Raw genomic sequence first — 10467 nt, 5'->3', positions numbered from 1 at the left:
AGGCCCCGCGCCTGGGCCATCTGCCCAGAGCCCGTGCTGAGCCCCCAACTATGAAGTAGACAGCCTCCCCATCCTCTGTCCTCTCCTCGCTTCGCCCTTAGCCTGATTAGTGATTGTACATGTGTGTGCACCGCATTCGTACTTGGTCTTTTGTCTTTACTGTGACTATCATGAGATTAGGGTCCAATATTGGGTCTGGGGAAAAATTTAGTAGGTAGTGACCAGCGTTTAGTAAAAATGAAATAGAATGAGAGAAAAAATAGAGCGTACTGCATAATGAAAATAAGTACTATTGTGCAAAGCATTGCATTCTCATTGCCTGTGGGCTTGGTCAGACATAAAATGTATCTTTTGCTAAGTTGAGAACAATTTACCGCATGCCAGGTAGGAGTGGTGACTACCTGTTTAAGTGAGGAGGACACAGGCCCAATGTGTAAGTTGCAAGTAGGCCTGAGAGTGCTTGGTGGGCTTTTGGTCTGGTGTCACCCATCTGAAACCCCACACCATTTTCTGCCTTTTGTGAAACCCACGAAAGGAGAACAGAGAAAGCACAAGAGAAGGTAGAAAAGTCTTCCAGTCTTAAATGCTATGATTTAGCTGTGTATTCCAAAATCAATTCTTAGGTCCGGGGAAGTTGTATTCAAGAGAACGGAGACAGCCAGTTAAGACTTGGCCCTGCCTGGTAAAGAGAGTCCTGGGAAGTCTGGACTTGGCCTCCCTCAGCTTGGCACACCCACTTGGTCACAGAAGGCTGCACTTGCTGGAGTAGGTCTGTGAGCACCTTGGCCACCTGGCTGATTATCCTGCTGTGGGGCTGAGGGACCCCTGCCATGACTCCATGCCTCCCAGTTTCTGAGCCACAAATCTCTGTGTTGAGAGTGGGGTGCATTCTTCACTAACAGGAGCTAGTTCTGTCTTAGAAAAAGCTGAATCCTAAGTCCCAGGACACAAGGTGGGGGTGTGGAGGTGCTGTTCCCTGAGATCTCTGGGTGCCCACCAGACTACTAGGTATGCAGCTGAGTGGTTCCCTGAGGACACTGGCCACAGTGACATGCCCTCAGAGCAGAAGCTAAAAATACATACTGTGCAATGGTCCAGGAATGTGTCCTGCCCAACGCCAGGATTGGAGGGTGCTTGGGAAAGGCCAATGAAGGGGAACGGTTGTGCTGGACCATTGGTATGGTTTATTTCCATCAGCACCTCATGAGGCCAGCTCTCCACATGTGTGCAGGTCTGGAGAGCCCACCTACTTGGTCATCACCAAGCCTCAGACCTATGAGCTGAGGGATGTACAGACATGAGCTAGGGTTCTACGACCCCTGGTCAGGCACATTTCCAGCCTTGGTTTCTCCATTTGGCAAAAGGAGATTATAGGTGCCCTGTGCATCTCACAGATGTACTCTAGTCAACCTGAAAATGACTGTGAAAGGCTTTGAGGGACAGGGGTCAACATGTGGGGGACAGGCTGTGCAGAGGACCACAGGGGCAGTCTCAGAGATCTCTACTGCAACCACAATCCACCACTTCCTCAGCACCTACCATGTGTATAGAAGAGAGTGAAGAAGTCCCTAATTCCAGAATCAATTCCTGGGTCCGGGGAAGTTGTATAACGTTAACAAGTAGAAGACATAGAGACAGGTCCCTTTCCCCCATTGTGTTGTCAGTCTTGCTGGGATGACACAGGCCAGTGTCTTGCAACAGATAAGGGCACACTGCTACAAAAAGCCATTCTGTGACTCAAACCTACATTTGAAAAAGAGCAACCAGCACACCATTCATCTCACGAGTGTTGTTACCAGTGGGACGGACACAAGCTGATTCAGAGAAAAATGTGAATAGACAGATAGTCCACAGGTAAAACAGAAATTGAGTCAGTGGTCTAAAGTGTAGGAACGTGCCAGGGAGGGGGACCTTGCCTGTACCCTCGTGTCATTCAGGAATTGGCACGGAGTGGAGCTGAGGGAGCATCTTCAGATATTCACCCCACCTGGACCAACCTTCCCACCATAGCCACAGGGAGCAGAAGGAAGCACAGGTAGGCTGGGCCTGAGACTCCTTGCTGGCTTCATAGTGGGCAGGGAAAGAGGCTGGAAGGCCCAGAGTGACAGTGTTCAAGGCATCATGACCTGAATGTGGCTGGATGGGAAGGCAGAGTGGGCCTTGCTACTTTAAATTCTTCCTTGGGCCTCACCTATTCTGAGTGTCCAGCTGAAACCCATTTTCTCCTGCACAGGGATTGACAGGCTACTTTCCCAGTGTGAGCCCCCTCCTCTCCTTTTTCTCTTGCCTTCTTTCCCTCTTCCTGCTGCCTGCTCCTCCTCTTCCCTGCCTCCTCTCCTACCTCCTTTCCTCTTTTTTCCCTTCTCTTTATTGATTTCTTCACCCTCAGCCCCAGCTGACTACAAGCCGTCTGGTGCAAGAAGGGTGAGAAGTTGAAAAGAAGTTCTTTGAACTCTGCACCCAATTAAAGCCCTTCTGCCTCTCCAGGTGCAGCTCTGGGCCCACCACCAGAGCTGAGGGAACATTGCATTCCTAGATGTCAGGTTCTAAGAGGTCCAGCCCTGGAGCTGCCACCTCAACAATACAGAGGCAGATGTTTGGAAACAGAACCAAGCTCAGGAACAACCTGGGGTGGGACAGGTTGCCAAGGGTCTCTGTTCTACTTGGATAGAAGGTAAACAATAAGCAGGGCATGGAGGTGCATGCCTATAATTCCAGTGACTAGGAGGCTGAGGCAGGAGAGTGGCGAGTTCAAGGCCAGTCTCAGCAACTTAGTGAGGCCCTAAACAGCTTAGCAAGACCCTGTCTCAAAATAAAAAATTAAAGGGGCTAGGGATGTGGCTCAGTGGTAGAGTGCCTCTGGATTAAATCTCCAGTTTAAAAAAAAAAAAGATACAATAAAAGACTCATTCTGAGCCGATTCATCACACACTTCCTAAGTGCCCCCACAAGAAGGCCGATGTTTACAACGCCCTAACACCCCCTCCCCAAGCCCTTGGTAGTTTGACATTGCACCTTTAGAGATGAGGAAGCCAGGCGCCCAGTCTGAGCCAGGTAACTAGCCAGGGTCACACAGCTAGTTGTGACAGGACCATGACCTCAGAGTTCCAACAGCTGACCCCTGATTCTCTGCCTGCATGTATCCTGCCTTATGGTCCTCTGCGATCAGCCCTAAGGCACAGAGACCAGAGGTGATTTCTGCACTGCAGATGCTGGTGCTCTGTGGGTGCCCTGAGGCAGGAACAGGGCAGTGGGGGAAGGAAGCAGTTACTAACCTCAAGGTGTCTTCTCTGGCATTTCATCCTCTCATGACTGGATGGGAGGGATGAAGGATGTATCCTAGGAAGTTGCCATGGCAACCCAGAAGCCTACCTAGGAGCATCCCAGCCAAGCTGGGCACTTCTCTTTGTGCCTGCCTAAAGGTATGTGAGTGTCTGCTGGGCAAAGCCACCGCCCCAAGAACAAGGTCCTGCCAACAGGGAGATGGGTCAGACCTCCCAAAGCCTGCGCTCACCTGGAAGCACTATTTTTACTTATGTGCAGGTCTGACTTGTTAATATCATAATCTTGTTTCTATTTTGACCAACCTGAGAAGGAGTCTGGATTAGGCTCTGGGTGGCAAGGACTGTTTTGCACCAGGAGCTGAAGGTGCACATGGGGACTCACGGAGGCAAACACTGGCTGTGATGCAGCGTGCAGTTGGGCAGGGGGAGAAGCAGCTGGCCCTAGAGGAAGTTCCCAAGCCGGAGGGGGGGGGGCTTCTCCACACTGTCTCAGCATGTGCCTGGGGCCAGATGGGGAGGCGGCTCCTCCGCCACATTCCTTGGGGCTTGTTTGGCTAAGCAGGCAGTCGCTGACATGATGGTCTTTCCCACATACCAAAACACAAGCCCCCTTGCCTTGGGAATTCTGCTGGGTCACAGCCCTCTTTCAAGTGGCACTCACCAGCAACAGGGAGCTGTGGCCAGCATGGAGTGTAGACTCTCCATGCTGGGCTGAAGCTGACCTCATTCCCTATTCGTTTAACACATTTATTGAGGAGTGACAGTCTATAATATTCACTCATTTAAAGTATACAACCCATGGGGCTGAGGATGTGGCTCAAGCGGTAGCGCGCTCGCTTGGCATGCGTGCGGCCCGGGTTCGATCCCCAGCACCACATACAAACAAAGATGTTATGTTTGCTGAGAACTAAAAAAGAAATAAATATTTTTAAAAAATTCTCTCTCTAAAAATAAATAAAATAAAGTATACAACCCAGCGATGTTTCACATAATACCAGAATTGTGACTCCATCACCACCACTAGTTCTGAAACTTTTTATTACCTCTGCAAACCTCAGAGCCATTAGCAGTCTCTCCCTGTCCCTCCCTTGCTCCTCTTCTACTGAGCGAATTGTGGCTGTCTCCATGGATTTGCCTATATGAACATTTCATGTAAGTGGACTCCTACCATAGATGGCCTTTGGGAACTGACTTCCTGCACCCAGCACCTGCCAGAGTGTTTTCAAGGGTCCTTGTCTTATAGCATGTATCAGAGCTTCATTCCTTTTTTTAGTTGGATGATATACCATTCTAGGGTGTGGCTAACCTGTTCACCAGCTGAGGGACACTTGGGTTGTTTCCACTTCTTAGCTATTGTGAGCATTGCTGCTGTGAACATCTGTGCATGCTTTTGTGTGGACATATATTTACCTTGATCCTGGATACCTAACTGAGAGAATAGCTGCTGGTCTGCAGTGATTCTGTTTAACACTGTGTGCTGTGCCAGGCTGCCGTACCCCTTCATGTTCCCACCAGCCCTGTGTGGGGTGGAGCCTTTACTTTGCTCAGTACTGGTGTGGCTGAGGACAGGGTGTTCACATTTCAGTGGGGATATTCCTCCATTTGGGGATGGAGTCTCATCTCTGCTCAGCAGAGCACCTCGGAGCCAAGTGTCCACTTTGCCTGACTCCAGCTGCAAGATAGGAAGAGGCTTCTTTTGTGACAGGCTACGTCAGGCAGCCCCCTCCTGGGAAGAGCTGCCCAGCGGTCACTGCACAAGGAGCCTGCCCTTCCCCGGAGCCAGTCATGGATACCCAGGAGCAGCAGCCACTCATCCTACCATCCTCAGTTCTTGCCATTCCAAATCTTCAGTCTTCCCGATGCCTCCCTGCCCTGGTATCATCAGCCCAGGCATTCTAATTTCTAAATAGAAATATAAGCTCATGGGCCAAAAACCTTGGAGTGCTCAAAGGAAAAATGGCGATGGAGTTCACAAGTGGAAGGTGAGCAGTCCACACTCAGGATCTCCAAAGCACCACTCTGGAGCAGGTTTTAGAGATACGAAGCTGGGGACTGGGGCACCAATGCCACCATCCCTGCATGACTGGGAGGCAGACGAAGTTGGGGAACTCATGTCACAGACATGATGTTACCCATCCTCCCCAAATATTTGACGAGTGAGTAAATAAGCCCTCTCTGACCTTCCTGCCTGTCGCCACACAGTCTTCAGGAGAAGACTGCAAGCTGAATTCCCCAGGGACAGATGAAAGATGGGGTTCAGGGCACTGTGTTAGTTGGGAGGGTGAGGCCTGTGACAAGTGGAGGAAGCAGGTTGGGCCGGAGCTGTCCCCAGGCCTCTGCAGCGCCACTGGGGAGCCCCCCAGCTGAGCAGAACCGGCCTGGTCCTGGCAGAAGGGCCACTGTGGATGGGGTGCCTCAGCACAAAGGGGGGCAGGGCCTGAGGCTCTCCCAGGCGAGGGTGGTCCACGGAGTCTCCTCCCGAGCAGTCAGTGAGTGGTGTGGGTGTGAACTGGGGCCTTGGCACGGTAGGCAAATGCTCTACCACTGAGCTGCACCTTCGTCTGGCAGCACCTCTCCTGCCTTAGGGTCTCCCCCTGCAGCTCCCCATGGCTCCCCAGCCCGCTTCCCGGGGCAGGCTCGGGAGGGAGGGCCTCAAGCCTCACCTGGAGTGCATCCCCTACCGCCCACCCACTTCCTCCATGCTCTGTCTGTGCCCCGGCCTCTGCTGCCCTTGGGGCTTCCTTCATGACCGTGAGTCTGAGCCCTGGACTCTGTTTCTCTCAGCTGCACCTGTCCATTCACCAGGCAGGGGACGGAGTACCCTCCAAATCTGTCCCATAGGCACCCCCTCCTGGTTTGGCAGACTATGCTGATGAGCCTTGCCACTCTGGGGGAAGGGGGCAGCCCCTTTCCTCCGTTGTCACCCAGCATGTCATTCGCTGGGACAAGTCTGGTTTCTGGGAGAGGATGCATGACCGTTCCTGTGCTTCCTGGGAGGGGGCTCTGCACCCTCTCCAGCAGGGAGCCAGACAGTGTGATGGGCTGCTCAGGGTCATCTGAGGGGTCCAGGGACACACTCCTCAGGACATCTGCCCACTCTCTCCTGCCCTCCTCCTCGGGGTGGGGGCTGACTTGAGCCCAAGAGCCGCCCCTCAGTGGGCCTCAGCCCCCTTGAAGTCCAGCGACTCTGGCCATCACGTGGGGTTCATCTGCAGTTCTCCCCTCCCTGCCAGCACTCCTGTGGACGCTCACTCACTGTCTGCCGATACCCTCAGCTGCCACTGTCCAGCTCAGGTCAGTGCAGCTCAGCTGAGGGCCTCCAGGCCATTACCCTTCTGCCACACATTCCCAGCACCTGAGTCACTTTGACTGGTGATGCTGGGCTGGCTGACTCGGGGAGGGAGGACCTGCTGGAGAGAGGCCACCAAGCGGCCACCAAGCGGCCACCAAGCAGCCCTCCAGAGGCAGTCAGGCTGCCCAATCCAGCCGTGCCCTTGTCACATTCTACCTACAAGAGCCAGTTGGATTCTGCTACGTGCTACATGCTCAAGAGGCTCAGGGACATCCCCAGCCGCCTGCTCAGTCGGAGCCCTGGCTTACCCCAGGACCCTGCCCTGCCCATGGGGCAGGCACACACCTCTCCAAGCCCCTCCACCACCTCAAACCCGGGTTGCCTCCAGCCTGGAGCTCTGCCAGGACCGGGAATTTACCCCTGCCATCACACCTTTCTCGCCCAGCCCTGATGGGAGTCTGCCCAGGCCTGGAAGGTGATCTGCTGGCTGTAGGGACATGGTAGGCAGGTCACACGTGGCCCATTCTGGAGCCTGAGAAGAGGGACCCAGTACCAGCATCTTTGCCCATAGGTAAACAGCACCCCTTCAAAGACCTGTGCCACCCTTTCCTGTATAAAAGCAACAATTGGCATCTGATTCCAGTGCATTACAGTTCACCTACTTAAAGTACACAGTTCAATGACTTTGTGTCTGCAAAGTTGTGTGGCCGTTGCCCAGTCAATTTCAGAACATTTTTACCTCCCTAAGACACCCAGCCCGTCACTGCCTCTCTCGCCTCCCCGCCTCCCCAGGTCTAGGCAACCACCAGTCTACTGTTCTTCTCCATGGGTCTGTTTCCTCTGGGCGTTTCACAGCGTGGGATCATCCAAGATGTGGTCCAGCCAGGTGCCGTTCCTGTTTTGTGGTGATTTTTCTTTTTCTTGCTGCGGAGATGGAGCCCAGGCCCTTGCACATGCTGGGCAAGCACTCTGTCACAGAGCCACATCTCCAGCCATGCGGTTCATTTTGAGACGGGGTTTTAAGTTACCCCGGCTGGCCTCAAACTTCCAACCTTCCTGCTTCAGCCCCCTGAAAAGCTGGGACCCCAGATGGGCACCACTATGCCTGGCTTCTTTGATTCAGCCTAATGTTTTACAGCTTATTCCACCTTGTGCTAAAAATTCATTCCTTTTTTATCTATTTTTTTTTTGGTGGTGCTGGGGATTGAGCCCAGGACCTTGTGCATGCTAGGCAAGCACTCTACCAACTGAGCTATATCCCCAGCCCCCCCCCAAATCAATTCCTTTTTATTGCTGCATAGTATTCCATCCTGTGCACATGCTGTATCTTATTTGTTCATTTGCCAAGTGATGGACATGTGGGCTTATTTTAATTTTTCAGCTATGAAGGCCAATGTTGCTGTGAACTCAGTGTACTAGAAATCGAGTGGACTTATTTTCATTTCTTTTAGGTGTGTACCTAGGAGCCAAGTTGCTGGGCCATATGGCAATGGTTTAACCTTGTGATGAGCTACCTGCCTGCTTTCAAAGGTGGCTGCACTGTCTCTCCCTTGTGCCAGCAGTGTTTGAGGGCTGCAGATGTCACACCCTCACCAATGCCACCCCAGTGGGTGTGACGTGCTCTCTCATGGTGGCTTCCGTGTGCAGTTCCCTAATGGCGAATGATATGGAGCATCTTTCCATATCCTTATTGTTCATTTGCACTTACTTTTGGAGAAATATCTATTCCTCATCTTTTGCCCATGTTTTCATTGGGTCGTCATATTTTGAGTAGTTGGAGCTGCTTGTAGATCCTACATAGCAGTCTCCTCAGGTACAGGATTTACAGGTAAGTCCCCCGATCTGGATGACCTTTCACTTTCTTGATGTTTCCTAAAGCATGGGAGTTTTTAGTTTAGCTGATCTGCAATCTGTCTAGTTTATTCTTTATTGCTTCTGATCTTGGTGTCATATCAAAAACTCACATCTCCTTGAAAGCCTGTGCCATTTTTCTTCTCACAGTTTCCCAGGCTCTGCTTTTACATTTAGAGTGTGACCAGTTCTGAGCAAGTTCTCTATGTCATGAGAGATGGGGTCCAGCTTCACTCTTGTGCACATGGATATCCAATTGCCTCAGCACCTTTATTGAAAGACTGTCTTTTTCCATTGAATGTTAAAAACATGTTTGATGGTGATTGTGTTGGCACGCTTGTCAAAAATGGGTCGGCCACAACCCTTTAAAGGATTTCTCTCTGGGATCTCATAAATGTGGAAGTCTATCTTTATCCAAGGACCACACTGTTTGTATGTTTTTGGTGACACTGAAGATTGAACCTGAGTGCTTTACCACTGAGTCTCGTACCCCGACTTTTTGGCTCTTTTTGTTTTTTGAGACAGGGTCTTGCTAAGTTGCCCAGGCTGGCCTAGAATCTGAGATCCTCCCGCCTTAGGCTCCCAAGTTGCTAGGATTATAAGCATGCCCCATTGCATCCAGCTGTAGTAGTTTTTTTTTTTTAACCTTTATTTTATTGGTTTTGATTTTTAGGTGGTGCTGGGGATTGAACCCAGCGTTTCACGTGTGCTAGGCAAGTGCTCTACCACCCAGCCACAACGCCAGCCCCAGTTGTAGTGGTTTGGATACCAGGAAGTCCGAATCCTCCAAATTTGTTCTTCTTTAAGATTGTTTTGGCTATTCTGAGTTCCTTGACATTCCATATATATTTAAGAATCGATTTCTCAATTTCTGCAAAAAAGCCATCTGAGAGTTTGGTGGTGATTGTGTTGAATCTGACATGCAAATAGCATCAGGGGAAGGCAAATGAAAATAAATGGGGAGTGTTGCCATCTTAACAACAGTCACTCTTCAATCCATGAACATGGGATGCCGTTCCACTTATTTAAACCTTTCTTCATCTTTCAACAATATGTCATAGTTTTAAGAAGATATTTTGTGGGCTGGGGTTGTGGTTCAGTGGTGGAGTGCTTGTCTAGCATGTGTGAGGCAGTGGGTTTGATTCTCAGTGCCACCTATAAATAAATAAATGAATTAAAGATCCATCAATAACTAAAATTTTTTAAAAAAGGAACATGTTTGGCACTTTTTAAAATGTGTTCCTAAGTATCTTGTGGAATTATTTTCTTAATTTCAGTTTTGATCTGTTCATCGAAATCGTATAGATGTGCAGTCGAACTTTGTATATTTATCTTGTATCTCGCAACCTTGCTTGTGGAGAGCCACTCCAAATGCATGCACCTTTAAGTCCTGGGCACCCCTGGGATCTGAAAGACCACTTAGTCGGGTGCGGTAGTGCCATGGCTGTGACTCTTCCCTCGCTCGGATCACAAGGTGTGGCCCTAGGAGTAGGCGGCGCCCAGAGCAGTGGGGTTACACTCGCCTGTTCCTTTGTAAACCTGACCCCTTGCCTCATTTGAATAGCTTCTCCCCAATAAAAAGGTCCAGCACATGCTCCTCACCCTCTTTTTGCCTGCTTGCCCTCTTCTGGGTAGCCGAGGCTGAGGAGCGGTCACTGAGCCCAAAGAAAAGTATTTCTGTGTCTGTGTCTTTATTTAGCTTCAATTCACTTGGAAGACCCCGACTGGCTGTGTTGGTGACGTGGCACTCGCTGACCTTGTTAGCTCTAACAGTTTCTTAGTGGCTTCCTTAGGATTTTCAGTGTACAATATGATGTCATCTGCAAAGAGAGGTAGTTTTACTTCCTTTACAATGTGGATAGCTTTTATTTTGTCTTCGTGCCTGATCCCCCACTCCTTGTCTTTTTACAGGTGGGGCTCAGAGAAGAAAAGTGATCTTGCAGGTTTCACAGTTGGGAACCAGCAGCTGGGACTGAAGTGCTGTCCAGTGGAGCCAACTGCTGCCTGCCTGGCCCTTCGTATCCCACCTGGGGTTGTCAC

At 50.7% G+C, this 10467-nt stretch overlaps 1 long non-coding RNA gene across 1 annotated transcript in view; it reads right to left on the bottom strand.

Annotated features, from left to right (window-relative positions):
- Positions 1–4104: 4104 nt before the first annotated feature.
- LOC144378217 (uncharacterized) overlaps positions 4105–10467 on the bottom strand; it is a 28972-nt gene continuing 22609 nt past the window's right edge. Inside the window, exon 3 of the long non-coding RNA XR_013439905.1 lies at positions 4105–10247. This is a non-coding gene — a long non-coding RNA (uncharacterized LOC144378217). The remainder of the gene's footprint in view (positions 10248–10467) is intronic.

This window comes from Ictidomys tridecemlineatus, chromosome 5 (genome assembly GCF_052094955.1).
Source record: "Ictidomys tridecemlineatus isolate mIctTri1 chromosome 5, mIctTri1.hap1, whole genome shotgun sequence".
Taxonomy (NCBI): Eukaryota; Metazoa; Chordata; class Mammalia; order Rodentia; family Sciuridae; genus Ictidomys; species Ictidomys tridecemlineatus.
Note: the sequence above shows the minus strand (reverse complement) of the source record. Positions and strands in the feature narration are given on the sequence as shown.